Raw genomic sequence first — 14,744 nt, 5'->3', positions numbered from 1 at the left:
TCTCACAATGATGCTGGGTCAGCTCTGTCAACCAATCACAATGCAGTGTTTCCTGTCCTGGAACTAACCACAGAGACCTAGGCTAGACAATATGTCTGGGTTGTTAATACATGTAAGTGTATTGAGGGCTGCGGGTCAGAGATGTGATGTGTGTGTGTGCTCTCACTGGTGGATGGCCTGCAGGAACTTCCTCTGGTGTTTGCGGACTCTGGAGTGGTCAATCTTCTTCTGTAGTTTGGTGTGTTTGTAGATGAGCCAAGTCTCCCTCAGCACGTTGGCCGCAGCATTTTTTATCTGCACGGAGAGAACACACACACACACACACACACACACACAGTTACACAGGTAGCCCCTGGCAACCGAGTCAGGCAGCAAATCTACCCAGCCTCTTCACCGGCCCCATCTCTCTCTATCTTCCTCTCTCTCGTTCTCAGTCTCTATCTCTCTTCCTTTCCCTCCGCACACAGACAATGTCTTCTTTCAACTCACTCCTCTGTTTTTCTCTTCCCCTGGAGAGTACAACAGTCCCTACTCTCTCTGTCCCTCCACACAACAGTCCCTGCTCTGTCTGTCCCTCCACACAACAGTCCCTACTCTCTCTGTCCCTCCACACACATCTGCTCACATACAGTCAGTCACACACTGTCCTTACGTAGAGTCAGCCTCCTCAGCCCAATACTATTCATCCACACAGACCTGTCCTTACGTAGAGTCAGCCTCCTCAGCCCAATACTATTCATCCACACAGACCTGTCCTTACGTAGAATCAAACTCCTCAGCCCAATACTATTCATCCACAGAGACCTGTCCTTATGTAGAGTCAGCCTCCACAGCCCAATACTATTCATCCACACAGACCTGTCCTTAGGGAGAGTCAGCCTCCACTGCCCAATACTATTCATCCACACAGACCTGTCCTTAGGGAGAGTCAGCCTCCACTGTCCAATACTATTCATCCACACAGACCTGTCCTTAGGGAGAGTCAGCCTCCACAGCCCAATACTATTCATCCACACACACAGACCTGTCCTTAGGGAGAGTCAGCCTCCACTGTCCAATACTATTCATCCACACAGACCTGTCCTTAGGGAGAGTCAGCCTCCACTGCCCAATACTATTCATCCACACAGACCTGTCCTTAGGGAGAGTCAGCCTCCACAGCCCAATACTATTCATCCACACACACAGACCTGTCCTTAGGGAGAGTCAGCCTCCACTGCCCAATACTATTCATCCACACAGACCTGTCCTTAGGGAGAGTCAGCCTCCACAGCCCAATACTATTCATCCACACAGACCTGTCCTTAGGGAGAGTCAGCCTCCACAGCCCAATACTATTCATCCACACAGACCTGTCCTTAGGGAGAGTCAGCCTCCACAGCCCAATACTATTCATCCACACAGACCTGTCCTTAGGGAGAGTCAGCCTCCACAGCCCAATACTATTCATCCACAGAGACCTGTCCTTAGGGAGAGTAAGAGGAGAGACCTGGGAGGAGTCACAGTCACCGCCTCTGCCATTTCAAATCACATTCTAACACACACATTTTCAACAAATCAAGCTTGATTAATTGAACCAGGTGTGTTAGTGCTGTGGTAGAACAAAAGCCTGCACACACACACTGTGGTTCCCCAAGACCAGGTTTGAAGAAATCATCAGTAGGACACCCTGGAGGGTGGCAGTGAGGGAGCATGTATCATTCAGTGAAATGGATCAATTAGCTCAGTGTGTTAGATGCTAAGTACAGTCAGGTGTGCTGCATGGCTGGAAAAACGCACTGCTTTTGGAACTCCAGCACCAGGGATGCCTAGCTAGCCTTGTTATATATGTACATTATGTATATTCTGTATGGTTTAGTAGGTTGCTATGCAATTACAACACAGGGGCCTGAAAAATCCCCTCAACCCCTTCCTTTGAATGAGGGAACATCTCTGAAGACATAAATTGAATGAGGACTTCAAAGAGATGCTGTGCAGTGAACAAAACAATTATCCCCCCGTCTGAGGAGCACAAAGGACCTGGCAGCACTGCTAATCAGCATGAGTCCACCGCAGTCAAGGACTGCACACACACACACACACACACACACACACACACACACACACACACACACACACACACACACACACACACACACACACACACACACACACACACACACACACACACACACACACACACACACACACACACACACGCACACACGAACAGCAGTTCTTGGGCTGGTGGGAGAGTTCATTCAAACTAGGAGAGTGTGTGGCTGGCTGGCACATTCTGAAATGATCCAGAGTGTCATAATGATGTCACAACAACACCAAGGTGCTATCCCTAGCAACTTTACCGCCACATAGTTACAACGCTATCATCCTTGTTAGTCACATAGTTACAACACTATCATCCTTGTTAGTCACATAGTTACAACACTATCATCCTTGTTAGTCACATAGTTACAACACGATCATCCTTGTTAGTCACATAGTTACAACACGATCATCCTTGTTAGTCACATAGTTACAACACGATCATCCTTGTTAGTCACATAGTTACAACACTATCATCCTTGTTAGTCACATAGTTACAACACTATCATCCTTGTTAGTCACATAGTTACAACACTATCATCCTTGTTAGTCACATAGTTACAACACGATCATCCTTGTTAGTCACATAGTTACAACACTATCATCCTTGTTAGTCACATAGTTACAACACTATCATCCTTGTTAGTCACATAGTTACAACACGATCATCCTTGTTAGTCACATAGTTACAACACGATCATCCTTGTTAGTCACATAGTTACAACACTATCATCCTTGTTAGTCACATAGTTACAACACGATCATCCTTGTTAGTCACATAGTTACAACACTTTCATCCTTGTTAGTCACATAGTTACAACACGATCATCCTTGTTAGTCACATAGTTACAACACTATCATCCTTGTTAGTCACAAAGTTACAACACTATCATCCTTGTTAGTCACATAGTTACAACACGATCATCCTTGTTAGTCACATAGTTACAACACTATCATCCTTGTTAGTCACATAGTTACAACACTATCATCCTTGTTAGTCACATAGTTACAACACTATCATCCTTATTAGTCACATAGTTACAACACTATCATCCTTGTTAGTCACATAGTTACAACACTATCATCCTTGTTAGTCACATAGTTACAACACTATCATCCTTGTTAGTCACATAGTTACGCTATCATCCTTGTTAGTCACATAGTTACGCTACCATCCTTGTTAGTCACATAGTTACAACACTATCATCCTTGTTAGTCACATAGTTACAACACTATCATCCTTGTTAGTCACATAGTTACGCTATCATCCTTGTTAGTCACATAGTTACGCTACCATCCTTGTTAGTCACATAGTTACAACGCTACCATCCTTGTTAGTCATAGTTACGCTACCATCCTTGTTAGTCACATAGTTACAACACTATAATCCTTGTTAGTCACATAGTTACAACACTATCATCCTTGTTAGTCACATAGTTACAACACTATCATCCTTGTTAGTCACATAGTTACAACATTATCATCTTATCATTACGCTATCATTACAACACTATCAAATTTGTAATTTCCACTTAGAAATGTCAGACTTGATTTTGCCTTATGAAGAATGTATCAACCTCTACACAAATGTGCATCCTAATCACAATTCACGTCTTGTTGCTGCAAGATTATTTTCCTGCTGTAGCAAACTGGTTCAAATTAAGATCCTACATCTGTACCTTGGCACAGGGAAGCCATGTTGGTGCCGTATGGCTTCCCCCTACCTGGGCACTGGCCAGCCATGTTGGTGCCATATGGTTATCATGGCCTGACCTCGTACCTGGAGTCAGCTTTGTTTCTATTCTGGATCCTTCCTTACATAACACAGCAAACTCACTGTGACCAAATGCAAACGCAATATGGAGAACAATGGTGGTGGTTCTGACGGCTCCACCTGTTAGTGCATGGTGCTAGCAACCCGAGAGTTAGAGGTTTGATTCCCGCATGGGCCACATATATACTAACTAACCATGATATTATATTATTATTTATACTACATATCCATGTTATTATCATATTATTATATACTACATATCCATAATAATATCATATTATATACTACATATCCATGTTATCATACTATTACATACTACATATCCATGTTATTATCATATTATATAATACATATCCATGTTATTATCATATTATATAAAACATATCCATGTTATTATCATATTATATAAAACATATCCATGTTATTATCATATTATAATATACTACAATCCATGTTATCATATTATGATATACTACATATCCATGTAATTATCATATTATTATATACTACATAGCCATGTTATTATCAATTTATGATATACTACATATCCATGTTATTATCATATTATGATATACTAATTGTGGGTGACCACTCCATATGAGGGGGAGACAGTGAGGGCTAAGGACATGACATCACTAACTCCACTCACTCCTCCACTGTGAGCATTGGAATGTACCTCAGGGCGGGGGGAGGGCATCCTCTCAATATAAACAGTTTCACAGTCTAGAGCCCAAAACCCAAATAACTCCAGCAAAACAGTCCAACATCTGGTCACTAATCGGATTAACTGTGTGGTAACGCTTAATGTGGGATTACAGGATAACATGTACTGTCCTGACAGGTCAAGGACCAGAGAGGAGGACCAGAGGGATTAGCTGGAATCTAGGTGATATTATTATCAATTATTATTAGTTTTTTTACTGGAAATGATCAATTATTATCATTAATAATGGTAATGATTGTCATGTGTGTTTGTGGATTGTCAATGGCAATTACCAACTCAGAGAACATGGTTTCTACAGCTTTATATGATTACTCTGTGTTCCCATGGTAAAATGTAGTTTCTGCTTACAGCATAATTGATATCTCATGTGTGTAATGTGTATAAGTGTATAATTAGCAATGACGACAAGGCATTAGAATGGTGTTTTCTTGGAGAACGTGTAACATCAACAAACTTCCAATTACCCTGGCAAAGACCTCCCACCTACCTTCCCTTCAACGCTGCGTGTCACACAAAGGTGACAAAGGAAGGAGACATGTCTCTCTCTCTCTCTCTCTCTCTCTCACACACACACACACACACACACACACACACACACACACACACACACACACACACACACACACACACACACACACACACACACACACACACACACACACACACACACACACACACACCAGGAGGGTTGGGGTCAATTGGAATTAAAGTCACTCAATTCAGGAAGTGATTTGAATTTTTTAATTTCAGTTTACTTCCTGAATTGAATTCACTGACTTCAATTAGAATTAACCCAATCACTGGAGAGATATGGAGGATTGAGTAAGAGAGCCATGAAAAAGGGAATGAGAACGAGAGAGAGAGAAGAGAAGAGGAGTGAGTGTGAGGAAGGGAACCCTCTGTGTGGGCGTTATCATCTGGTAAAGGCTGAATAAGAAAGGAGAGAGAGAGAGTTCAGGGCTGAATAAGAAAGGAGAGAGAGAGAGAGAGAGTTCAGGGCTGAATAAGAAAGGAGAGAGAGAGAGAGTTCAGGGCTGAATAAGAAAGGAGAGAGAGAGAGAGTTCAGGGCTGAATAAGACAGGAGAGAGAGAGAGAGTTCAGGGCTGAATAAGACAGGAGAGAGAGAGAGAGAGTTCAGGGCTGAATAAGAAAGGAGAGAGAGAGAGAGTTCAGGGCTGAATAAGAAAGGAGAGAGAGAGAAAGTTCAGGGCTGAATAAGAAATGAGAGAGAGAGAGAGAGAGAGAGAGAGAGAGTGAGAGAGAGAGAGTTAAGGACAAGAATGAGGACAAGAGAGAGAGAAGAGAGAGAGAGAGAGAGAGAGAGAGAGAGAGAGAGAGAGAGAGGGGAGCGAGAAAGAGACGTACAAGGCCTTGTCATCTTCACTTGGAGCCTCTAATTAATGTCACCTAGGATGCAGGAGAAACCTCTCCTTCTCAAGTTAAAGGCCTGTGGGAGGTGTGTGTGTGTGAGATAGAGTGTGCGTTTGGGTTTTGTTTTGATCAAAAACTAAACACAAAACCAACAGATAGCCAACAGGTCAGTGAATTAAATACATTGTGCTTCTACCTCAAACCTATTGGCTTAGGGTATAACTCAGGGGTGTCAAACTCATTCCATGGAGGGCCTAGAGTTTGCAGGTTTTAGTGTTTTCCATCGAATTAAGACCAAGACAACCAGGTGACGGGAATTCCTTACTAATCAGTGATCTTAATTCACCAATCAAGTACAAGGGAGGAGCGAAAACCCGAAGACACTCGGCCCTCCGTGGAGTGAGTTTGACACATGGTTTAACCTGTGAATGTCATTAATTGACCAAGTTACTATGGGAGACAGAGGATGTTTTCTGACCAATAGAAAGAGTTCCCTGAAGGTTTTCAGAAGGTTACATCCTAACATTACAAACAGTGGCCAAATATTTATCTAAGCTATAAAGGTCAATGACGAATAAGAGAGAAAATGTCCTTGAAGTTCCCAGGCGGTGTATCCACAGTAACAATTTTTAATACAATGAATGTTCTGGAAAATGTCCAATATAAAACTGCTCTAAGAAAACTACGCTCTACTATAGCCCTGAGATCATTTTGCAGCAATTTTACAAATATTCTGGAGTATGTTCTTCGACCCTAAAATCCCAGTTCTTTGTAACTGTGTGTGTGCCAGACTGCAGGCAGGGTGCATGCCTCAGAGCATGTGCAGGCTTGTGTTTGTGCATTCACCTGTACCAGTGAGCATGCCTCTGTGTGAGAAAAGCCAAACCCATCGTAGTGTGTGAAACTTCCTAAAGAGACCAAGTGGCTCCTCTGTTTTCCGCTGTGGTCTGGTCTGAGCTTCCCCTTCCCAGAGAGGAGCTGAGAGCTGAGTCCTTCTTTCCCTTCGCTGTGGTCTGGTCTGAGCTTCCCCTTCCCAGAGAGGAGCTGAGTCCTTCTTTCCCTTCGCTGTGGTCTGGTCTGAGCTTCCCCTTCCCAGAGAGGAGCTGAGTCCTTCTTTCCCTTCGCTGTGGTCTGGTCCGAGCTTCCCCTTCCCAGAGAGGAGCTGAGAGCTGAGTCCTTCTTTCCCTTCGCTGTGGTCTGGTCTGAGCTTCCCCTTCCCAGAGAGGAGCTGAGTCCTTCTTTCCCTTCTCTGTGGTCTGGTCCGAGCTTCCCCTTCCCAGAGAGGAGCTGAGAGCTGAGTCCTTCTTTCCCTTCGCTGTGGTCTGGTCTGAGCTTCCCCTTCCCAGAGAGGAGCTGAGTCCTTCTTTCCCTTCGCTGTGGTCTGGTCTGAGCTTCCCCTTCCCAGAGAGGAGCTGAGTCCTTCTTTCCCTTCTCTGTGGTCTGGTCCGAGCTTCCCCTTCCCAGAGAGGAGCTGAGAGCTGAGTCCTTCTTTCCCTTCGCTGTGGTCTGGTCTGAGCTTCCCCTTCCCAGAGAGGAGCTGAGTCCTTCTTTCCCTTCGCTGTGGTCTGGTCTGAGCTTCTCCTTCCCAGAGGGGAGCTGAGTCCTTCTTTCCCTTCGCTGTGGTCTGGTCTGAGCTTCCCCTTCCCAGAGAGGAGCTGAGAGCTGAGTCCTTCTTTCCCTTCGCTGTGGTCTGGTCTGAGCTTCCCCTTCCCAGAGAGGAGCTGAGTCCTTCTTTCCCTTCTCTGTGGTCTGGTCTGAGCTTCCCCTTCCCAGAGAGGAGCTGAGTCCTTCTTTCCCTTCGCTGTGGTCTGGTCTGAGCTTCCCCTTCCCAGAGAGGAGCTGAGTCCTTCTTTCCCTTCGCTGTGGTCTGGTCTGAGCTTCCCCTTCCCAGAGGGGAGCTGAGTCCTTCTTTCCCTTCGCTGTGGTCTGGTCTGAGCTTCCCCTTCCCAGAGGGGAGCTGAGTCCTTCTTTCCCTTCGCTGCATCGATACTTTATCTAAGCTAAAATTATTGATCACCTCTCTCTGCTCTGCCCTCCTCTCGCCTGCCAGATACACAGAGACATAATGTACCCTACATATTTCATAGTGGGGGCTATTTTTGAAACTTGGATCTTTAAACTGCATGAAAAATTGAGAAGGACCAGTGCATGGAGGGAGGGAGGGAGGGAGGGAGGGAGGGAGGGAGGGAGGGAGGGAGGGAGGGAGGGAGGGAGGGAGGGAGGGAGGGAGGGAGGGAGGGAGGGGGAGGGGGGGAGGGAGGGAAGGAGGGAGGGAGGGAGGGAGGGGGGAGAGAATGGCCCAGGGGCGAAGAGAAGGTGGGTGAGAAATACAGATGGGAGAGGTAAAGAAAGATGTAGAAGGGGGAGCTAGAGAGAAAGAGGACGGTAAAGGAGAGAAAGATATGTCCCCCTGCCCAGTGCTTTCCATACTGGCAACACAACACTCTCTCTTGGGGGAACAGCGTCACTTCACAGCAGGGTGCCGCGTGTGCATCTGAGGGCCAATCAGAGCTTGCGTGCTGCTCGGGAGTCATCAGTGCTTTCAGCAACTTAAAACCCTCACACCAACCCTATTTCTAACCCTAAAGCAGAGAACCAGATCAGAGGCCAACAGCATACAAACACACACACATACATACACATACAAACACATGCAGACACACACTCACATAAACACACACACACAGACATACCCTCTTGGTGAGTTGTGTGTCCATCATGAAGTTGTGGACGTGTTTCTCCGCCTTGGTCAACTCCAGCTTCCTTGCTACCACGGCAACCACCAGAGCTGTACAGCCTGCACCCTGAGAGAGAGAAAGAGAGAGAGAGAGAGAGAGAGAGAGAGAGGAGTGAGTGAGTGAGTGAGTAAGTGAGAGATGAGAGTCAACACAATCTGTCAGTGGATCTCAATTAGGAAAAGCAAGGAAAGAAAGGCGTGTATCATCAACAGTCAACAAGGATGGAGGGAGTGGGAGAGAATGAATCTCAGATGTATCATCAACAGTCAACAAGGATGGAGGGAGTGGGAGAGAATGAATCTCAGATGTATCATCAACAGTCAACAAGGATGGAGGGAGTGGGAGAGAACGAATCTCAGATGTATCATCAACAGTCAACAAGGATGGAGGGAGAGAATGAATCTCAGATGTATCATCAACAGTCAACAAGGATGGAGGGAGTGGGAGAGAATGAATCTCAGATGTATCATCAACAGTCAACAAGGATGGAGGGAGTGGGAGAGAATGAATCTCAGATGTATCATCAACAGTCAACAAGGATGGAGGGAGTGGGAGAGAATGAATCTCAGATGTATCATCAACAGTCAACAAGGATGGAGGGAGTGAATGAATCTCAGATGTATCATCAACAGTCAACAAGGATGGAGGGAGTGGGAGAGAATGAATCTCAGATGTATCATCAACAGTCAACAAAGATGGAGGGAGTGAATGAATCTCAGATGTATCATCAACAGTCAACAAGGATGGAGGGAGTGGGAGAGAATGAATCTCAGATGTATCATCAACAGTCAACAAGGATGGAGGGAGTGGGAGAGAATGAATCTCAGATGTATCATCAACAGTCAACAAGGATGGAGGGAGAGAATGAATCTCAGATGTATCATCAACAGTCAACAAGGATGGAGGGAGTGGGAGGGAATGAATCTCAGATGTATCATCAACAGTCAACAAGGATGGAGGGAGTGGGAGAGAATGAATCTCAGATGTATCATCAACAGTCAACAAGGATGGAGGGAGTGGGAGAGAATGAATCTCAGATGTATCATCAACAGTCAACCAGGATGGAGGGAGTGGGAGAGAATGAATCTCAGATGTATCATCAACAGTCAACAAGGATGGAGGGAGTGGGAGAGAATGAATCTCAGATGTATCATCAACAGTCAACAAGGATGGAGGGAGTGGGAGGGAATGAATCTCAGATGTATCATCAACAGTCAACAAGGATGGAGGGAGTGGGAGAGAATGAATCTCAGATGTATCATCAACAGTCAACAAGGATGGAGGGAGTGGGAGAGAATGAATCTCAGATGTATCATCAACAGTCAACAAGGATGGAGGGAGTGAGAGAGAACGAATCTCAGATGTATCATCAACAGTCAACAAGGATGGAGGGAGTGAATGAATCTCAGATGTATCATCAACAGTCAACAAGGATGGAGGGAGTGGGAGAGAATGAATCTCAGATGTATCATCAACAGTCAACAAGGATGGAGGGAGTGGGAGAGAATGAATCTCAGATGTATCATCAACAGTCAACAAGGATGGAGGGAGTGGGAGAGAACGAATCTCAGATGTATCATCAACAGTCAACAAGGATGGAGGGAGAGAATGAATCTCAGATGTATCATCAACAGTCAACAAGGATGGAGGGAGTGGGAGAGAATGAATCTCAGATGTATCATCAACAGTCAACAAGGATGGAGGGAGTGGGAGAGAATGAATCTCAGATGTATCATCAACAGTCAACAAGGATGGAGGGAGTGGGAGAGAATGAATCTCAGATGTATCATCAACAGTCAACAAGGATGGAGGGAGTGGGAGAGAATGAATCTCAGATGTATCATCAACAGTCAACAAGGATGGAGGGAGTGAATGAATCTCAGATGTATCATCAACAGTCAACAAGGATGGAGGGAGTGGGAGAGAATGAATCTCAGATGTATCATCAACAGTCAACAAGGATGGAGGGAGTGAATGAATCTCAGATGTATCATCAACAGTCAACAAGGATGGAGGGAGTGGGAGAGAATGAATCTCAGATGTATCATCAACAGTCAACAAGGATGGAGGGAGTGGGAGAGAATGAATCTCAGATGTATCATCAACAGTCAACAAGGATGGAGGGAGAGAATGAATCTCAGATGTATCATCAACAGTCAACAAGGATGGAGGGAGTGGGAGGGAATGAATCTCAGATGTATCATCAACAGTCAACAAGGATGGAGGGAGTGGGAGAGAATGAATCTCAGATGTATCATCAACAGTCAACAAGGATGGAGGGAGTGGGAGAGAATGAATCTCAGATGTATCATCAACAGTCAACCAGGATGGAGGGAGTGGGAGAGAATGAATCTCAGATGTATCATCAACAGTCAACAAGGATGGAGGGAGTGGGAGAGAATGAATCTCAGATGTATCATCAACAGTCAACAAGGATGGAGGGAGTGGGAGGGAATGAATCTCAGATGTATCATCAACAGTCAACAAGGATGGAGGGAGTGGGAGAGAATGAATCTCAGATGTATCATCAACAGTCAACAAGGATGGAGGGAGTGGGAGAGAATGAATCTCAGATGTATCATCAACAGTCAACAAGGATGGAGGGAGTGGGAGAGAATGAATCTCAGATGTATCATCAACAGTCAACAAGGATGGAGGGAGTGAATGAATCTCAGATGTATCATCAACAGTCAACAAGGATGGAGGGAGTGAATGAATCTCAGATGTATCATCAACAGTCAACAAGGATGGAGGGAGTGAATGAATCTCAGATGTATCATCAACAGTCAACAAGGATGGAGGGAGTGGGAGAGAATGAATCTCAGATGTATCATCAACAGTCAACAAGGATGGAGGGAGTGGGAGTGAATGAATCTCAGATGTATCATCAACAGTCAACAAGGATGGAGGGAGAGAATGAATCTCAGATGTATCATCAACAGTCAACAAGGATGGAGGGAGTGGGAGAGAATGAATCTCAGATGTATCATCAACAGTCAACAAGGATGGAGGGAGTGGGAGAGAATGAATCTCAGATGTATCATCAACAGTCAACAAGGATGGAGGGAGTGAATGAATCTCAGATGTATCATCAACAGTCAACAAGGATGGAGGGAGTGGGAGAGAATGAATCTCAGATGTATCATCAACAGTCAACAAGGATGGAGGGAGTGAATGAATCTCAGATGTATCATCAACAGTCAACAAGGATGGAGGGAGTGGGAGAGAATGAATCTCAGATGTATCATCAACAGTCAACAAGGATGGAGGGAGTGGGAGAGAATGAATCTCAGATGTATCATCAACAGTCAACAAGGATGGAGGGAGAGAATGAATCTCAGATGTATCATCAACAGTCAACAAGGATGGAGGGAGTGGGAGAGAATGAATCTCAGATGTATCATCAACAGTCAACAAGGATGGAAGGAGGGGGAGAGAATGAATCTCAGATGTATCATCAACAGTCAACAAGGATGGAGGGAGTGGGAGAGAATGAATCTCAGATGTATCATCAACAGTCAACAAGGATGGAGGGAGTGGGAGAGAATGAATCTCAGATGTATCATCAACAGTCAACAAGGATGGAGGGAGTGGGAGAGAATGAATCTCAGATGTATCATCAACAGTCAACAAGGATGGAGGGAGTGGGAGAGAATGAATCTCAGATGTATCATCAACAGTCAACAAGGATGGAGGTATCATCAACAGAGATGGAGGGAGTGGGAGAGAATGAATCTCAGATGTATCATCAACAGTCAACAAGGATGGAGGGAGTGGGAGAGAATGAATCTCAGATGTATCATCAACAGTCAACAAGGATGGAGGGAGTGGGAGAGAATGAATCTCAGATGTATCATCAACAGTCAACAAGGATGGAGGGAGTGGGAGAGAATGAATCTCAGATGTATCATCAACAGTCAACAAGGATGGAGGGAGTGGGAGGGAATGAATCTCAGATGTATCATCAACAGTCAACAAGGATGGAGGGAGTGGGAGGGAATGAATCTCAGATGTATCATCAACAGTCAACAAGGATGGAGGGAGTGGGAGGGAATGAATCTCAGATGTATCATCAACAGTCAACAAGGATGGAGGGAGTGGGAGAGAATGAATCTCAGATGTATCATCAACAGTCAACAAGGATGGAGGGAGTGGGAGAGAATGAATCTCAGATGTATCATCAACAGTCAACAAGGATGGAGGGAGTGGGAGGGAATGAATCTCAGATGTATCATCAACAGTCAACAAGGATGGAGGGAGTGGGAGAGAATGAATCTCAGATGTATCATCAACAGTCAACAAGGATGGAGGGAGTGGGAGAGAATGAATCTCAGATGTATCATCAACAGTCAACAAGGATGGAGAGAGTGGGAGAGAATGAATCTCAGATGTATCATCAACAGTCAACAAGGATGGAGGGAGTGGGAGGGAATGAATCTCAGATGTATCATCAACAGTCAACAAGGATGGAGGGAGTGGGAGGGAATGAATCTCAGATGTATCATCAACAGTCAACAAGGATGGAGGGAGTGGGAGAGAATGAATCTCAGATGAGAGCAAGAGAGCGAGACAGAGAGCGAGAGAGAGACATTATGACATTTGAAATGTCTCTATTACATTGGAACTTTTGTGAGTGTAATGTTTACTGCTCATTTGAATTTTTTATTTCACTTTGTTTATCTATTTCACTTGCTTTGGCAATGTAAACATATGTTTCCCATGCCAATAAAGCCCCTTAAATAGAAATTGAAATTGAATTGAAAGAGAGAGAGAGAGTTAAAGAATTTTCTCAAAATCTAATGTTCTCAGACATTTTCATTCCTCTAGAATGGTCTGAAGTCCAACTTCAAGTCAAGATTCTATACATTAGGAGAAATCTGCAAGCCTCAATCCCAAACGAATAAGAATTCAATCTAATTAGATGGTGCCAGTCTGAATTAGATGGTGCCAATCCTTTCCATTGACTTGGGATTGATGGCTGTAGATTCCTCCTAATGCATGCAGCTAACAAGGTCTAACAGGGTCTAACAGGGTCTAAACTACAGATAGGATGTAGAATACTACTTTAGAAAACGACAAAACATCTGACGTTAGGAAAATGTCTGACAAACTTTGATTTTAGGGAGAACTGTGGCTTGAATAGAGTCTCACAGACATCCCTGGGAGAGAGAGACGGAAAGAGATAGAGAGAGAAAGGACAGGAAGTTAATTAAGTTTCATATTAAATACTGTTTTGTACGGTAGAGAAGGAGAAAACATGTTTCTGAAGAGGGAGATAGAGAGGGAGGAGAAAGAGAGGGAACAGGAATGTGCTGGTGAGAGAGGAGGAGAGGAAGGAGGAGAGAGGAAGAGAGGGAGGAGGAGAGAGGAGGAGAGGGAGGAAGAGAGAGGAGGAGAGGGAGGAGGAAAGAGGAGGAGGAAAGAGGAGGAGAGAGGATGAGAGGGAGGAGGAGGAGAAAGAGAGGGAACAGGAATGTGCTGGTGAGAGAGGAGGAGAGAGGAGGAGAGGGAGGAGGACAGAGGAGGAGAGGGAGGAGGACAGAGGAGGAGAGGGAGGAGGAGAGAGGAGGAGAGAGGGAGGAGGAGAGAGGAGGAGAGAGGGAGGAGGAGAGAGGAGGAGGAGGAGAGGGGAGGAGGAGAGGGTATGAGAGGGAGGAGGAGAGAGGAGGAGGAGAGAGGAGGAGAGGAGAGAGGAGGAGAGGGAGGAGGAGAGAGGAGGAGGAGAGGGGAGGAGGAGAGGGGATGAGAGAGAGGAGGAGGAGAAAGGAGGAGAAAGAGAGGGAACAGGAATGTGCTGGTGAGAGAGGAGGAGAGGGAGGGTGAGAAAGGAGGAGAGGGAGGAGGAGAGAGGAGGAGAGGGAGGAGAGAAGAGGAGAGGGAGGAGGAGAAAGAGATGGAACAGGAATGTGCTAGTGAGAGAGGAGGAGAGGGAGGAGGAGAGAGAGGAGGAGAGGGAGGAGGAGAAAGAGAGGAGGAGAGGGAGGAGGAGAGAGGAGGAGAAAGAGAGGAGGCGAGGGAGGAGGAGAGAGGAGGAGAAAGAGAGGAGGAGAGGGA

The 14,744-nt window shown here is 45.3% G+C and overlaps 1 protein-coding gene and 1 pseudogene across 1 annotated transcript in view; one reads left to right on the top strand and one right to left on the bottom strand.

Annotated features, from left to right (window-relative positions):
- Nucleotides 1-14,744, top strand: part of LOC139421213 (uncharacterized) — a 1,124,809-nt gene that overhangs the window by 759,508 nt on the left and 350,557 nt on the right. The window lies entirely within an intron of this gene.
- Nucleotides 1-14,744, bottom strand: part of LOC139379339 (small conductance calcium-activated potassium channel protein 2-like) — a 175,202-nt pseudogene that overhangs the window by 2,656 nt on the left and 157,802 nt on the right.

This window comes from Oncorhynchus clarkii, chromosome 2 (genome assembly GCF_045791955.1).
Source record: "Oncorhynchus clarkii lewisi isolate Uvic-CL-2024 chromosome 2, UVic_Ocla_1.0, whole genome shotgun sequence".
NCBI classification, from domain to species: Eukaryota; Metazoa; Chordata; class Actinopteri; order Salmoniformes; family Salmonidae; genus Oncorhynchus; species Oncorhynchus clarkii.
The sequence above is the reverse complement of the archived record's forward strand: the minus strand, read 5'-3'. Positions and strand labels throughout refer to the sequence as shown.